The following is a 19,103-nucleotide window of genomic DNA, read 5'->3' as shown; positions in this document are numbered from 1 at the left end:
ATAACAACAACAATAATAATAATAATGACATTTATTAAGCGATTACTAGGTGCAAATCACGGTTCTAAGCACTGGGTGTCCCTTTTGGCTTTTATTTTTGATGATGATGATGATGATGGTGGCCTGTGTTAAGCGCTTACTGTGGTGTGAAGCACTGTACTAAGAGCTGGGGTAGATACTACAAGAACAACAACAACAATAATAATAATAATAATGACATTTATTATGCGCTTACTAGGTGCAAGTCACTGTTCTAAGCAATGGGTGTCCTTTTTGGCTTTTATTTTTGATGATGATGATGATGGTGGCATGTGTTAAGCGCTTACTATGGTGTGAAGCACTGTACTAAGAGCTGGGGTAGATACCACAAGAACAACAACAATAATAATAATGATAATAATGACATTTATTAAGCACTTACTATGTGCAAATCAGTGTTCTAAGCGCTGGGTGTCCCTTTTGGGTTTTATTTTTGATGATGATGATGATGGTGGCATGTGTTAAGCGCTTACTATGTTGCAAAGCACTGTACTAAGAGCTGGGGTAGATACCACAAGAACAATAATAATGATAATAATGACATTTATTAAGCACTTACTATGTGCAAATCAGTGTTCTAAGCGCTGGGTGTCCCTTTGGGGTTTTATTTATGATGATGATGAAGGTGGCATGTGTTAAGCGCTTATTATGGTGTGAAGCACTGCACTAAGAGCTGGGGTAGATACCACAAGAACAACAACAACAACAATAATAATAATAATGACATTTATTAAGCACTTACTATGTGCAAAGCACAGTTCTAAGCGCTGGGTGTCCCTTTTGGCTTTTATTTTTGATGATGGTGGCATGTGTTAAGCGCTTACTATGGTGTGAAGCACTGTACTAAGAGCTGGGGTAGATACCACAAGAACAACAACAACAACAATAATAATAATAATAATAATGACATTTATTAAGCACTTACTATGTGCAAATCACTGTTCTAAGCGCTGGGTGTCCCTTTTGGCTTATATTTTTGATGATGATGATGGTGGTGGCATGTGTTAAGCGCTTACTATGGTGTGAAGCACTGTACTAAGCTGGGGTAGATACCACAAGAACAACAACAACAATAATAATAATAATAATGACATTTATTAAGCACTTACTATGTGCAAAGCATGGTTCTAAGCCTGGGTGTCCCTTTTGGGTTTTATTTTTGATGATGATGATGGTGGCCTGTGTTAAGTGCTTATTATGGTGTGAAGCACTGTACTAAGAGCTGGGGTAGATACCACACGAACAACAACAATAATGATAATAATAATAACGACATTTATTAAGCACTTACTATGTGCAAAGCACTGTTCTAAGCGCTGGGTGTCCCTTTCGGCTTTTATTTTTGATGATGAGGATGATGGTGGCCTGTGTTAAGCGCTTACTATGTTGCGAAGCACTGTACTAAGCCCTGGGGTCGATACCACAAGAACAACAACAATAATAATAATAATAATAATGACATTTATTAAGCACTTACTATGTGCAAAGCACTGTTCTAAGCGCTGGGTGTCCCTTTTGGCTTTTATTTTTGATGATGATGATGGTGGTAGCCTGTGTTAAGCGCTTATTATGGCGTGAAGCACTGTACTAAGAGCTGGCGTAGATACCACAAGAACAACAATAACAATAATAACAATAATAATAATGACATTTATTAAGCACTTATGTGCAAATCACTGTTCTAAGCGCTGGGTGTCCCTTTTGGCTTATATTTTTGATGATGATGATGGTGGTGGCCTGTGTTAAGCGCTTACTATGGTGTGAAGCACTGTACTAAGCCCTGGGGTCGATACCACAAGAACAACAACAATAATAATAATAATGACATTTATTAAGCGCTTACTATGTGCAAATCACTGTTCTAAGCGCTGGGTGTCCCTTTTGGGTTTTATTTTTGATGATGATGATGGTGGTGGCCTGTGTTAAGCGCTTACTATGTCGCGAAGCACTGTACTAAGCATTGGGGTAGATACCACAAGAACAACAACAACAATAATAATAATAATAATGACATTTATTAAGCACTTACTATGTGCAAAGCACTGTTCTAAGCACTGGGTGTCCCTTTTGGCTTTTATTTTTGATGATGATGATGATGGTGGCCTGTGTTAAGCGCTTACTATGTTGCAAAGCACTGTACTAAGCCCTGGGGTCGATACCACAAGAACAACAACAACAACAACAATAATAATAATAATGACATTTATTGAGCGCTTACTATGTGCAAATCACTGTTCTAAGCGCTGGGTGTCCCTTTTGGGTTTTATTTTTGATGATGATAATGGTGGCATGTGTTAAGCGCTCATTATGGTGTGAAGCACTGTACTAAGAGCTGGGGTAGATACCACAAGAACAACAACAACAACAATAATAATAATAATAACGACATTTATTAAGCACTTACTATGTGCAAAGCACGGTTCTAAGTGCTGGGTGTCCCTTTTGGGTTTTATTTTTGATGATGATGATGGTGGTGGCATGTGTTACTATGGTGTGAAGCACTGTCCTAAGCGCTGGGGAAGATACCACAAGAACAACAACAATAATTATAATAATAATAACGACATTTATTTAGCACTTACTATGTGCAAATCACGGTTCTAAGTGCTGGGTGTCCCTTTTGGGTTTTATTTTTGATGATGATGATGGTGGTGGCATGTGTTAAGCACTTACTATGGTGTGAAGCACTGTACTAAGCGCTGGGGAAGATACCACAAGAACAACAATAATAATAATAATAACGACATTTATTAAGCACTTACTATGTGCAAAGCACGGTTCTAAGCGCTGGGTGTCCCTTTGGGGTTTTATTTTTGATGATGATGATGGTGGTGGCATGTGTTAAGTGCTTACTATGTTGCAAAGCACTGTACTAAGCGCTGGGGTAGATACAACAACAACAATAATAATGATAATGATGATGATGACATTTATTAAGCGCTTACTAGGTGCAAAGCACTGTTCAAGTCCCGGCTCTGCCAATTGTCAGCTGGGTGACTTGGGCAAGTCGCTTCACTTCTCTATGCCTCAGTTATCTCATCCGTAAAATGGGGATTAAGTCTGTGAGCCCCACGTGGGACAACCTAACCACTTTGTATCCTCCCCAGCGCTTAGAACAATCAATCAATCAATCAATCAATCGTATTTATTGAGCGCTTACTGTGTGCAGAGCACCGGACTAAGCGCTTGGGAAGTACAAATTGGCAACATATAGAGACGGTCCCTACCCAACAGTGGGCTCACAGTCTAAAAGGGGGAGACAGAGAACAAAACCAAACATACTAACAAAATAAAATAAATAGAATAGATAGGTACAAGTAAAATAAATAAGTAAATAGAGTAATAAATATGTACAAACATATATACATATATATACATATATATGTATAACATATATATATAACATATATACATATATATACATATACACAGGTGCTGTGGGGAAGGGAAGGAGGTAAGATGGGGGGATGGAGGGGGGACGAGGGGGAGAGGAAGGAAGGAAGGGAGGGGCTTACTATGTGCTTTGCACATAGTAAGCGCTTAATAAATGCCATTATTATTATTATTATTATTATTATTATCTGTGCGGCTCACGTTAAAGGACTCGACGAATTATTTACTGAAAGTACACTCCAGACTGAGTGTGACCACAGACAAATTAATACATCACCGGCGAATGGAGTCGCTGTCTATGGGGATCAATCAATCAATCAATCGTATTTATTGAGCGCTTACTATGCGCAGAGCACTGTACTAAGCGCTTGGGAAGTACAAATTGGCAACATATAGAGACAGTCCCTACCCAACAGTGGGCTCACAGTCTAAAAGGAGGAGACAGAGAACAAAACCAAACATACTAACAAAATAAAATAAATAGAATGGATAGGTACAAGTAAAATAAATAAATAAATAGAGTAATAAATATGTACAAACATATATACATGTATACATATATACATATATATACATATATATGTATAACATATATATATATATAACATATATACATATATATACATATACACAGGTGCTGTGGGGAAGGGAAGGAGGTAAGATGGGGGGATGGAGAGGGGGACGAGGGGGAGAGGAAGGAAGGAAGGGAGGGGCTTACTATGTGCTTTGCACATAGTAAGCGCTTAATAAATGCCATTATTATTATTATTATTATTATTATTATTATTATTTTATTATCTGTGCGGCTCACGTTAAAGGACTCGACGAATTATCTACTGAAAGTACACTCCAGACTGTGTGACCACAGACAAATTAATACATCATCGGCAAATGGGATCGCTGTCTATGGGGATGTATTCTCCCCCTCTCCATCCCCCTCATCTTACCTCCTTCCCTTCCCCACAGCACCTGTATATATGCATATATGTTTGTACAGATTTATTACTCTATTTATTTATTTTACTTGTACCTATCTATTCTATTTATTTTATTTTGTTAGTATGTTTGGTTCGGTTCTCTGTCTCCCCCTTTTAGACCGTGAGCCCACTGTTGGGTAGGGACTGTCTCCATATGTTGCCAACTTGGACTTCCCAAGCGCTTAGTACAGTGCTCTGCACGCAGTTAGCGCTCAATAAATACGATTGATTGATGGATTGAATCTCTTTACTGACAATTGTATATTCTATGGACAAAAGCCCCGTTCTAGGTCACCACATCATCATCATCATCATCATCAATCGTATTTATTGACCACATCCGATTGGGATTTGATAACCAATGCCATTATCAGAAATAACACCTTTTCCCAAGGCTTCTTGTCACCTCCTGGAGGAGGTGAGCTCTCTTCCTCCCTTCAAAGCCCTACTGAGAGCTCACCTCCTCCAGGAGGCCTTCCCACACTCAGCCCCCTCCTCCCTCTCCCCATCCCCCCCATCTTACCTCCTTCCCCTCCCCACTGCACCTGTATATATGTATATGTGTTTGTACATATTTATTACTCTATTTATTTATTTATTTATTTATTTTACCTGTACATATCTGTTCTATTTATTTTGTTAATATGTTTTGTTTTGTTCTCTGTCTCCCCCGTCTAGACTGTGAGCTCGCTGTTGGTTAGGGACCCTCTCCGTATGTTGCCCAATTGTACTTCCCAAGCGCTTAGTACAGTGCTCTGCACCCAGGAAGCGCTCAATAAATACGATTGAATGAATGAATGAATGAATAATAATAATAATCAGTTGGTGATCCTGAGACTCTATATAATCCTTATTGTGATCCAAATAAAATGACTCCTGCACCCCTCCGGAATTTCTGTAGAAACTGCCTCTAGATGACATGAGACTTAAAGGACAACCCCCTCGTCCCCCTCTCCATCCCCCCCATCTTACCTCCTTCCCTTCCCCACAGCACCTGTATATATGTTTGTACATATTTTTTACCCTATTTATTTATTTATTTATTTATTTTATTAGTGCATATCTATTCTATTTATTTTATTTTGTTAGTATGTTTGGTTTTGTTCTCTGTCTCCCCCTTTTAGACTGTGAGCCCACTGTTGGGTAGGGACTGTCTCTATATGCTGCCAATTTGTACTTCCCAAGCGCTTAGTACAGTGCTCTGCACATAGTAAGCGCTCAATAAATACGATTGATGATGATGATGATGAAAGGTCTGTCCTTGGCAAAGGAAAGGTGTTATCCCACTGGTTTTCTTCTTGTCTTCTTCTTGGGCCTGGGCTTTTGCAGTCGCCGGGCGATCCCTTGATCATCTCCTCTGTTAGGACCATCATCATCATCATCATCAATCGTATTTATTGAGCGCTTACTGTGTGCGGAGCACTGTACTAAGCGCTTGGGAAGTACAAGTTGGCAACATATAGAGACGGATCCTACCCAATAGTGGCCTCACAGTCTAAAAGGGGGAGAGAGAGAACAAAACCAAACATACTAACAAAATAAAATAAATAGAATAGATATGTACAAGTTAAATAAATAGAGTAATAAATATGTACAAACATATATACATATATACAGGACCACACTGGCGACCAGTAGGACCGATCCAGACACGGTGAAAATGTTTCCTAAGATGGATCATCCCCAAGGACAGATCGGAGGAACGCGCGGAGATCTGATAAAGAGATGAGAATCAGGCATTTTCTCCGACAGCTGGGTCCTTTGGGCCATAAGAAATCTGGGGGAGCTTATAGAGTCCCAGAAACGAAGAACTTGTATCATCATCATCAATCATCAATCGTATTTACTGAGCGCTTACTGTGTGCAGAGCACTGGACGAAGCCCTCGGGAGGTACAAGTTGGCAACATATATGTTGCCAACATATACAGTGCTCTGCACACAGTAAGCGCTCAATCATCATCATCATCAGTCGTATTTATTGAGCGCTTACTATGTGCAGAGCACTGTACTAAGCGCTTGGGAAGTACAAATTGGCAACATATAGAGACAGTCCCTACCCAACAGTGGGCTCACAGTCTAAAAGGGGGAGACAGAGAACTAAACCAAACATACTAACAAAATAAAATAAATAGATCTGTACAAGTAAAATAAATAAATCGAGTAATAAATAGGTACAAACATCTACCCCAGCGCTTAGTACAGCGCTTCGCAACATAGTAAGCGCTTAACACATGCCACCACCATCATCTTCATCAAAAATAAAACCCAAAAGGGACACCGAGCGCTTAGAACGGTGCTTTGCACCTAGGAAGCGCTTAATAAATGTCATCATCATCATCATTATTATTATTGCTGTTGTTGTATCTACTCCAGCGCTTAGTACAGTGCTTCACAACATAGTAAGCGCTTAACACATGCCACCACCATCATCAGAAATTAAACCCAAAAGGGACATCCAGCGCTTAGAACGGTGCTTTGCACCTAGTAATCGCTTAATAAATGTCATTATTATTATTGTTGTTGTTGTTGTTGTTTTTGTTGTATCTACCCCAGCGCTTAGTACAGTGCTTCACAACATAGTAATCGCTTAACTCATGCCACCACCATCATCATCATCAAAAATAAAACCCAAAAGGGACACCCAGCGCTTAGAACGGTGCTTTGCACCTAGTAATCGCTTAATAAATGTCATTGTCATTATTATTATTGTTGTTATTGTTCTTGTTGTATCTACCCCAGCGCTTAGTACAATGCTTCGCAACATAGGAAGCACTTAACACATTCCACCACCATCATCATCATCAAAAATAAAACCCAAAAGGGACACCCAGCGCTTTGAACAGTGCTTTGCACCTCGTAAGCGCTTAACACAGGCCACCATCATCACCATCATCAAAAATAAAAGCCAAAAGGGACACCCAGCGCTTTGAACAGTGCTTTGCACCTAGTAAGCGCTTAATAAATGTCATCGTCATCATTATTATTGTTGTTGTTGTATCTACCCCAGCGCTTAGTACAGTGCTTCACAACATAGTAAGCGCTTAACACATGCCACCACCATCATCAGAAATTAAACCCCAAAGGGACACCCAGCGCTTAGAACAGTGTTTTGCACCTAGTAATCGCTTAAGAAATGTCATTATTATTATTATTATTGTTGTTGTTGTTTCTTGTTGTATCTACCCCAGCGCTTAGTACAGTGCTTCGCAACATAGTAATCGCTTAACACAGGCCACCACCATCATCATCATCCAAAATAAAAATCAAAAGGGACACCCAGCGCTTAGAACCGTGCTTTGCACATAGTAAGCGCTTAATACATGTCATTATTATTATTATTATTATTATTATTATCATTGTTGTTGTTGTATCTACCCCAGCGCTTAGTACAGTGCTTCACAACATAGTGAGCGCTTAACACAGGCCACCACCATCGTCATCATCAGAAATAAAACCCAAAACGGACACCCACCTCTTAGACCAGTGATTTGCACCTAGTAATCGCTTAATAAATGTCATTATTATTATTATTGTTGTTGTTTTTCTTGTTGCATCTACCCCAGCGCTTAGTACAGTGTTTTGCAACATAGTAAGCGCTTAACACATGCCACCACCATCATCATCATCAAAAATAAAACCCAAAAGGGACACCCAGCGCTTAGAACAGATCATCATCAAAACTAAAACCCAAAAGGGTCACCCATCAATTAGACCAGTGATTTGCACCTAGTAATCGCTTAATAAATGTCATTATTATTATTATTATTATTATTATTGTTGTTCTTGTATCTACCCCAGCGCTTAGTACAGTGCTTTGCAACATAGTAAGCGCTTAACACATGCCACCACCATCATCATCATCAAAAATAAAACCCAAAAGGGTCACCCATCAATTAGACCAGTGCTTTGCACCTAGTAATCGCTTAATAAATGTCATTATTATTATTATTGTTGTTGTTCTTGTGGTATCTACCCCAGCGCTTAGTACAGTGCTTCGCAACATAGTAAGTGCTTAACACAGGCCATCGCCATCATCATCATCAAAAATAAAGCCCAAAAGGGACACCCATCAATTAGACCAGTGCTTTGCACCTAGTAATCGCTTAATAAATGTCATTATTATTTTTATCGTTGTTGTTGTTCTTGTTGTATCTACCCCAGCGCTTAGTACAGTGCTTTGCAACATAGTAAGCGCTTAACAGAGGCCACCACCATCATCATCATCAAAACTAAAACCCAAAAGGGTCACCCATCAATTAGACCAGTGATTTGCACCTAGTAATCGCTTAATAAATGTCATTATTATTTTTATTGTTGTTGTTGTTCTTGTTGTATCTACCCCAGCGCTTAGTACAGTGCTTCGCAACATAGTAAGCACTTAACACAGGCCACCGCCATCATCATCATCAAAAATAAAGCCCAAAAGGGACACCCATCAATTAGACCAGTGATTTGCACCTAGTAATCGCTTAATAAATGTCATTATTATTTTTATTGTTGTTGTTGTTCTTGTTGTATCTACCCCAGCGCTTAGTACAGTGCTTCGCAACATAGTAAGCGCTTAACACATGCCACCACCATCATCATCATCCAAAATAAAAATCAAAAGGGACACCCAGCGCTTAGAACCGTGCTTTGCACATAGTAGGCGCTTAATACATGTCATTATTATTATTATTATTATCATCATTGTTGTTGTATCTACCCCAGCGCTTAGTACAGTGCTTCGCAACATAGTAAGCGCTTAACACAGGCCACCGTCATCATCATCATCATCATCAAAAATAAAACCCAAAAGGGTCACCCATCAATTAGACCAGTGATTTGCACCGAGTAATCGCTTAATAAATGCCATTATTATTATTATTATCGTTGGAGAAGGGACTGGTTTGCTCTAGTTTCAAAAACAATGGAGTAGTTGCACCCTACTATCAATCAATCGATCAATCACCAGTATTTATCGAGCGCTTACTATGTGCAGAGCACTGTACTAAGCGCTTGGGTAGATACAACAAGAACAACAACAATAATAATAATACATTATTAATATAATATAATTATTATTATTATTATTATTGTTATTACAGGCATAACAATACAGCAGAATTAGCAGGCATGGACCTTGCCCATCACAACCTGACAGTCTAGAAGGAAAGACAGACATTAATATAAATACAGATTTATTACTCTATTTATTTATTTATTTTACTTGTACATATCTATCCTATTTATTTTATTTTGTTGGTATGTTTGGTTTTGTTCCCTGTCTCCCCCTTTTAGACTGTGAGCCCGCTGTTGGGTAGGGACTGTATCTATGTGTTGCCAATTTGTACTTCCCAAGCGCTTAGTACAGTGCTCTGCACATAGTAAGCGCTCAATAAATACGATTGATGATGATGATGATGATGATGATAAATAAAGAAGTAATCGTGGCTCAGTGGAAAAAGCCCGGGCTTGAGAGTCAGAGGTCATGGGTTCAAATCCCGGCTCCGCCAATTGTCAGCTGGGTGACTGGGCAAGTCACTTCACTTCTCTGGGCCTCAGTTCCCTCATCTGGAAAATGGGGATTAAGACTGTGAGCCCCACGTGGGACAACCTGATCACCTAAGAACAGCGCTTTGCACATAGTAAGTGCTTAACAAATCCCATTATTATCATTTAAAGATATATACGCCAAATTGTACTTTCCAAGCGCTTAGTCCAGTGCTCTGCACACAGTAGGCGCTCAATAAGTACGATTGGATGAATGAATGCTTCAAAACCCATCATCGTAATAATGATGGCAGTAATAATCATAATGTTGGTATTTGTTGCTCAAATCCCGGCTCCGCCAATTGTCAGCTGTGTGACTGGGCAAGTCACTTCACTTCTCTGGGCCTCAGTTCCCTCATCTGTAAAATGGGGATTAAGACTGTAAGCCCCATGTGGGACAACCTGATCACCTAAGAACAGCGCTTTGCACATAGTAAGCGCTTAACAAATCCCATTATTATCATTTAAAGATATATATGCCAATTTGTACTTCCCAAGTGCTTAGTACAGTGCTCTGCACATAGTAAGCGCTCAATAAATACGATTGATTGATTGATTGATTGATTGATTGATTGTTGAGCTCTTACTCTGTGCCAAGCACTGTTCTAGGTGCTGGGTGATCAGGTTGTTTGGGGCTCACAGTCTTCCGCTCCATTTTACAGATGCGGCAACGGAGGCCCAGAGAAGTGAAGTGACTTGCCCAAGGTCACACAGCTGGTAAGTGGAGGAGCAGGATTAGAACCCACGACCTCAGACTCCCAAACCCGGGCTCTACCATTTTTTTTTTTAAAAAAGGCACACTTCCACCTCCAACTCTGAGCACATATCCTGCTCGATTTGCCGTAGTCTCCTGGTTTTGGATTGCTGGATACTGAATAAGAGGAAATTAACCTGAATTATAGTGTGAATTACGGATTAAATGCATCCTTTCCTGAAGTTCTTCCCCCCTCGGCTTGAGTTCAGAAGGAAGGTTGTGGAACTTCTCTAAGGCTCCTTCCAAGTGTAAATTTCATTCATTCATTCGACCGTATTTATTGAGCGCTTACTGGGTGCAGAGCACTGTACTAATCAATCAATCAATCAATCGTATTTATTGAGCGCTTACTGTGTGCAGAGTATTGTACTGTGCGCTTGGGAAGTACAAGTTGGTAACATATAGAGACAGTCCCTACCCAACAGTGGGCTCACAGTCTAGAAGATAATAATGTTGGTATTTGTTAAGTGCTTAATTATAATGATAGCATTTTTTTTTACCATTTTGGATGCTATTTTACCAGATATCGAAGGGTCTACCAACCCGGGGATTCTCTGTTCAGTGACACTTCCATTCATTCATTCAGTCGTATTTATTGAGCGCTTACTGGGTGCAGAGCACTGTATGAATCAATCAATCAATCGTATTTATTGAGCGCTTACTGTGTGCAGAGCACTGTATTAAGCGCTTGGGAAGTACAAGTTGGCAACATATAGAGACAGTCCCTACCCAACAGTGGGCTCACAGTCTAGAAGATAATAATGTTGGTATTTGTTAAGTGCTTAATTATAATGATAGCATTTTTTTTTACCATTTTGGATGCTATTTTACCAGATATCGAAGGGTCTACCAACCCGGGGATTCTCTGTTCAGTGACACTTCCATTCATTCATTCAGTCGTATTTATTGAGCGCTTACTGGGTGCAGAGCACTGTATGAATCAATCAATCAATCGTATTTATTGAGCGCTTACTGTGTGCAGAGCACTGTATTAAGCGCTTGGGAAGTACAAGTTGGCAACATATAGAGACAGTCCCTACCCAACAGTGGGCTCACAGTCTAGAAGATAATAATGTTGGTATTTGTTAAGTGCTTATTATAATGATGACTTTTTTTTTTACCAGTTTGGATGCTATTTTACCAGATATCGAAGGGTCTACCAACCCGGGGATTCTCTGTTCAGCGACACTTCCATTCATTCATTCAGTCGTATTTATTGAGCGCTTACTGCGTGCAGAGCACTGTACTAAGCGCTCGGGAAGTCCAAGTTGGCAACATATAGAGACAGTCCCTACCCAACAGTGGGCTCACAGTCTAGAAGATAATAATGTTGGTATTTGTTAAGTGCTTATTATAATGATGACATTTTTTTTTTTTACCAGTTTGGATGCTATTTTACCAGATATCGAAGGGTCTACCAACCCGGGGATTCTCTGTTCAGCGACACTTCCATTCATTCATTCAGTCGTATTTATTGAGCGCTTACTGCGTGCAGAGCACTGTACTAAGCGCTCGGGAAGTCCAAGTTGGCAACATCTGGAGACGGTCCTTACCCGACGGCGGGCTCACAGTCTAGAAGGGGGAGACAATTAAGCAAACAGGTCAATCATTGTATTTCGCCAGTAAATTGTTACTCCTCCGCTCCTCTCCCCTATCCCCCCTGCCAAATTTCAGAGGGTTTGGAGACTGAAATCAATCAATCAATCCATCAATCGTATTTATTGAGCGCTTACTGTGTGCAGAGCACTGTACTAAGCGCTTGGGAAGTACAAGTTGGCTACAACTACAGTATATAAGTAAACTACAGTATATAAGTACACTTTTAGACTGTGAGCCCATTGTTGGGTAGGGACTGTCTCTATATGTTGCCAACTTGTACTTCCCAAGCGCTTAGTACAGTGCTCTGCACACAGGAAGCGCTCAATAAATACGATTGATTGATATACAGTATATAAGTAGAGAGGTCATGGGTTCAAATCCTCCCTCCCCCAACTGTCGGCTGTGTGACTTTGGGCAAGTCACTCTAACTTCTCTGGGCCTCAGTTCCCTCATCTGCAAAATGGGGATTAAGACTGTGAGCCCCCACCCCGTGGGACAACTTCATCACCTTGTAACCTCCCCAGCGCTTAGAACAGTGCTTTGCACATAGTAAGCGCTTAATAAATGCCATTATTATTATTATTAAGTCACTTTAACTTCTCTGGACCTCAGTTCCCTCATCTGGAAAATGGGAATTGACTGTGAGCCCCCTGTGGGACAACCCGATCACCTTGTAACCTCCCCAGCGCTTAGAACAGTGCTTTGCACATAGTAAGCGCTTAATAAATGCCATTATTATTATTATTATTATAAGTCCAAATGAGGGGGAACATAATCCTTTGACCCTGGGATCTGTCTGTGAGTAACAGGAACCTGTGAGCCCGCTGTTGGGTAGGGACCGTCTCTATATGTTGCCAACTTGGACTTCCCAAGCGCTTAGTACAGTGCTCTGCACACAGTAAGCGCTCAATAAATGCCATTATTATTATTATAAGTACAAATGAGGGGGAACATAATCTTGTGACCCCGGGATCTGTCTGTAAGTAACAGGAACCTGTGAGCCCGCTGTCGGGTAGGGACCGTCTCTCTATGTTGCCAACTTGGACTTCCCAAGCGCTTAGTACAGTGCTCTGCATGCAGTAAGCGCTCAATAAATGCCATTATTATTATTATTATTATTATAAGTCCAAATGAGGGGGAACGTAATCCTTTGACCCCGGGATCTGTCCGTGAGTAACAGGAACCTGTGAGCCCGCTGTCGGGTAGGGACCGTCTCTCTATGTCGCGAACTTGGACTTCCCAAGCACTTAGTACAGTGCTCTGCACACAGTAAGCGCTCAATAAATGCCATTATTATTATTATTATTAAAGTCCAAATGAGGGGGAACGTAATCCTTTGACCCCAGGATCTGTCTGTGAGTAACAGGAACCTGTGAGCCCGCTGTCGGGTAGGGACCGTCTCTCTATGTTGCCAACTTGGACTTCCCAAGTGCTTAGTACAGTGCTCTGCACACAGTAAGCACTCAATAAATGCCATTATTATTATTATTATTATAAGTACAAATGAGGGGGAATGTAATCCTTTGACCCTGGGATCTGTCTGTGAGTAACAGGAACCTGTGAGCCCACTGTTGGGTAGGGACCGTCTCTATATGTTGCCAACTTGGACTTCCCAAGCACTTAGTACAGTGCTCTGCACACAGTAAGTGCTCAATATATGCCATTATTATTATTATTATTATAAGTACAAATGAGGGGGAACGTAATCCTTTGACCCCGGGATCTGTCCGTGAGTAACAGGAACCTGTGAGCCCGCTGTCGGGTAGGGACCGTCTCTCTATGTCGCGAACTTGGACTTCCCAAGCGCTTAGTACAGTGCTCTGCACACAGTAAGCACTCAATAAATGCCATTATTATTATTATTATTATAAGTACAAATGAGGGGGAATGTAATCCTTTGACCCTGGGATCTGTCTGTGAGTAACAGGAACCTGTGAGCCCACTGTTGGGTAGGGACCGTCTCTATATGTTGCCAACTTGGACTTCCCAAGCACTTAGTACAGTGCTCTGCACACAGTAAGTGCTCAATATATGCCATTATTATTATTATTATTATAAGTACAAATGAGGGGGAACGTAATCCTTTGACCCCGGGATCTGTCCGTGAGTAACAGGAACCTGTGAGCCCGCTGTCGGGTAGGGACCGTCTCTCTATGTCGCGAACTTGGACTTCCCAAGCGCTTAGTACAGTGCTCTGCACACAGTAAGCGCTCAATAAATGCCATTATTATTATTATTATTATTATTATTATTAAAGTCCAAATGAGGGGGAACGTAATCCTTTGACCCCAGGATCTGTCTGTGAGTAACAGGAACCTGTGAGCCCGCTGTCGGGTAGGGACCATCTCTCTATGTTGCCAACTTGGACTTCCCAAGTGCTTAGTACAGTGCTCTGCATGCAGTAAGCGCTCAATAAATGCCATTATTATTATTATTATTATAAGTACAAATGAGGGGGAATGTAATCCTTTGACCCTGGGATCTGTCTGTGAGTAACAGGAACCTGTGAGCCCACTGTTGGGTAGGGACCGTCTCTATATGTTGCCAACTTGGACTTCCCAAGCGCTTAGTACAGTGCTCTGCACACAGTAAGCGCTCAATAAATGCCATTATTATTATTATTATTATTATTATTGTTATTATTATTATAAGTCCAAATGAGGAGGAATGTAATCCTTTGACCCCGGGATCTGTCTGTGAGTAACAGGAACCTGTGAGCCCGCTGTCGGGTAGGGACCGTCTCTCTATGTTGCCAACTTGGACTTCCCAAGCGCTTAGTACAGTGCTCTGCACGCAGTAAGCGCTCAATAAATACGACTGAATGAATAGAGAAGTCGCACGTCTTTCTGATGGAAAGGTCCGGAATTTGGGGCCCAAATTTTTACCTTTAAACGTAAATCACAGTAAACGTAAATGATACTAAGGACCTTTCAGGGCAGAGCTCTTACAAAACAAACACATTTTGAGTTAAATATTATTTAGAAGCATGCTGGCTTTTTCTTTCCCCCACCAAAAGCGTCTCAAAAACAAGTAGTTTGCCTTGCCCTCTACTCTCAGCGTGGCTCAGGGCAAAGAGCCCGGGCTTTGGAGTCAGAGGTCACGGGTTCAAATTCCGCCTCCGCCAATTGTCAGCTGGGTGACTTTGGGCAAGTCACTTCACTCCTCTGGGCCTCAGTTCCCTCATCTGTAAAATGGGGATTAAAACTGTGAGCCCCCCGTGGGACAACCTGATCACCTTGTAACCTCCCCAGCGCTTAGAACAGTGCTTTGCACATAGTAAGCGCTTAATAAATGCCATTATTATTATTAGTATTATCATTATTATTATTATTATTATTATTAACAAACACCATCATCATCACCATCCAAAATAATAAAAATAAAGTAAGGTGGACAAATCCAGCAAATAACCCCTCCGACATGTACTTCCCAAGCGCTTAGTACAGTGCTCCGCACACAGTAAGGGCCCAGACTGAGTCCCCTCTTTCTTCTCCCCCTCCTTCCCCTCTCCACCCGCCCCCGCCTTACCTCCTTCCCTTTTTTTAAAAAAAAAATGGCATTTATTAAGCGCTTACTATGTGCAAAGCACTGGTCTAAGCGCTGGGGAGGTTACAAGGTGATCAGGGTGTCCCACGTGGGGCTCACAGTCTTAATCCCCATTTTACAGATGAGGGAACTGAGGCCCAGAGAAGTGAAGTGACTTTTTTTTTTATGGCATTTATTAAGCGCTTACTATGTGCAAAGCACTGTTCTAAGCGCTGGGGAGGTTACAAGGTGATCAGGTTGCCCCACGTGGGGCTCACAGTCTTAATCCCCATTTTACAGATGAGGGAACTGAGGCCCAGAGAAGTGAACTGACTTTTTTTTTTGATGGCATTTATTAAGCGCTTACTATGTGCAAAGCACTGTTCTAAGCGCTGGGGAGGTTACAAGGTGATCAGGGTGTCCCACGTGGGGCTCACAGTCTTAATGCCCATTTTACAGATGAGGTAACTGAGGCCCAGAGAAGTGAAGTGCCTTTTATTTGATGACATTTATTAAGCGCTTACTATGTGCAAAGCACTGTTCTAAGCGCTGGGGAGGTTACAAGGCGATCAGGTTGTCCCACGTGGGGCTCACAGTCTTAATCCCCATTTTACAGATGAGGGAACTGAGGCCCAGAGAAGTGAAGTGACTTTTTTGATGGCATTTATTAAGCGTTTACTATGTGCAAAGCACTTTTCTAAGCGCTGAGGAGGTTACAAGGTGATCAGGGTGTCCCACGTGGGGCTCACAGTCTTAATCCCCATTTTACAGAAAAAAATACACAAAATAAAATAAATAGAATAAATATGTACAAGTAAAATACATAAATAGAGTAATAAATATGTACAAACACATATACATATTTACAGGTGCTGTGGGGTGGGGAAGATCCCCTGTATATATGTATATATGTTTGTACGTATTTATTCTCTGTTTATTTATTTATTTTACTTGTACATAGCTATTCTATTTATTTTATTTTGTTAATATGTTTGGTTTTGTTCTCTGTCCCCCCCCTTCTAGACTGTGAGCCCGCTGTTGGGTAGGGACCATCTCTAGATGTTGCCAACTTGGACTTCCCAAGCGCTTAGTACAGTGCTCTGCACACAGTAAGCGCTCAATAAATACGATTGATTGATTGATTGAAGGAGGTAAGGCAGAGGGGAAGGAGGGGGAGAGGAAGGAGGGGGCAGAACAGTGCTTGGCACATAATAATAATAATAATAATAATGATAATAATAATAATAATAATAATTCACAGCAGTCAAGTGAAGGAGCCGGGATTCTGTGTGACTTTGGGCAAGTCACTTAACTTCTCTGTGCCTCAGTTCCCTCATCTGTAAAATGGGGATTAAGACTGTGAGCCCCACATGGGACAACCTGATCACCTTGTAAATTCCCCAGCGCTTAGAACAGTGCTCTGCACATAGTAAGCGCTTAATAAATGCCATTATTATTATTATTATTATTAGAACCCAGATCCCTCTGACTGACATATCCACAAGTCAGCGATCCCACCCGCTCAAATAATAATAAAAATATCAGCGCTCGGAACAGTGCTTTGCACATAGTAAGCACTTAACAAATACCAACATTATTATTATTATTAGCTCAAAATGAACTCAATGGTCCTGGTTTGCTTTCCACTGGAAGCGTAGTTTTGAAAAATGCAAAATCTCGAATCGGGTGTCACAAAAAACACAATCCTGTTCGGTTTTATCCTTTTAACCGTGTTCTCAAAAGGATTTTTTGGCCTGCCTAGGCATTGGCAACAAGACTGACAAGTTTTGACAGGCTAAGCTAATTTTCTCTCATTTTTAATTGTTTCACCACGGTCTGACGACAGCAAGCCATGCCAAGGGCTGGAAGATGCAGGTGAGGAGGGAGTTGATTAAGGTTAATTTTCTCTCATTTTTAATTGTTTCATCACAGCCTGGTGACAGCAAGCCTTGCCAAGGGCTGGAAGATGCAGGTGAGGAAGGGAGTTGAGTAAGGTTTGGGAAAGACATTGCAAGGCAAAGATACTTAAAAATCATCCCCAAATGCACATTTTTTAAAATATGACCCACATCTTCTGCACCTTTTTCCATCCAGCCAAAAACGGGAATGGCAAACAGTTGATTCATTCATTTAATCGTATTTATTGGGCGCTTACTGTGTGTGGAGCAGTGCCTGTTATTATGACCAGAGAAGCAGCGTGGCTCAGTGGTAAGAGCCCGGGCTTTGGAGTCAGAGGTCATGGGTTCAAATCCCGACTCTGCCAACTGTCAGCTGGGTGACTTTGGGCAAGTCGCTTCACTTCTCTGGGCCTCAGTTACCTCATCTGGAAAATGGGGATTAAGGCTGTGAGCCCCACGTGGGACAACCTGATCACCCTGTATCCTCCCCAGCGCTTAGAACAGTGCTTTGCACATAGTAAGCGCTTAACAAATGACAATTATTATTATTATTATTATTCTCTGGGCCTCAGCTACCTCATCTGGAAAATGGGGATGAAGACTGTGAGCCCGCTGTTGGGTAGGGACCGTTTCTATATGTTGCCAACTTGGACTTCCCAAGCGCTTAGTACAGTGCTCTGCACACAGTAAGCGCTCAATAAATATGATTGATTGACAAACTGATCACCTTGTTAACCTCCCCAGTACTTAGAACAGTGCTTTGCATGTAGTAAGCGCTTAATAAATGCTATCATTATAAATGCTATAATAACAATAATAATAATAATTATTATTATTGTTATTATTGGAGGCCTTCCCAGACTGAGCCCCTTCCTTCCTCTCCCCCTCGTCCCCCTCTCCATCCCCCCATCTTACCTCCTTCCCGTCCCCACAGCACCTGTATATATGTATGTATGTTTGTACAGATTTATTACTCTATTTATTTATTTATTTATTTTACTTGTACATATCTATTCTATTTATTTTATTTTGTTAGTATGGTTTTGTTCTCTGTCTCCCCTTTTTCGACTGTGAGCCCACTGTTGGGTAGGGACTGTCTCTATATGTTGCCAACTTGTACTTCCCAAGCGTTTAAGTACAGTGCTCTGCACACAGTAAGCGCTCAATAAATACGATTGATGATGATGATATTATTATTATATGCCAAGCACTGTTCTGCCCCCTCCTTCCTCTCTCCCTCCTTCCCCTCCCCACCCCCCCCGCCTTACCTCCTTCCCCTCCCCACAGCACCTGTATATATGTATAGATGTTTGTATGGATTTATTACTCTATTCATTTTATTTGTACATATTTATTCTTTTATTTTATTTTGTTAATATGTTTTG

Source organism: Tachyglossus aculeatus, chromosome 26 (assembly GCF_015852505.1).
Source record: "Tachyglossus aculeatus isolate mTacAcu1 chromosome 26, mTacAcu1.pri, whole genome shotgun sequence".
Taxonomy (NCBI): domain Eukaryota; kingdom Metazoa; phylum Chordata; class Mammalia; order Monotremata; family Tachyglossidae; genus Tachyglossus; species Tachyglossus aculeatus.
Note: the sequence above shows the minus strand (reverse complement) of the source record.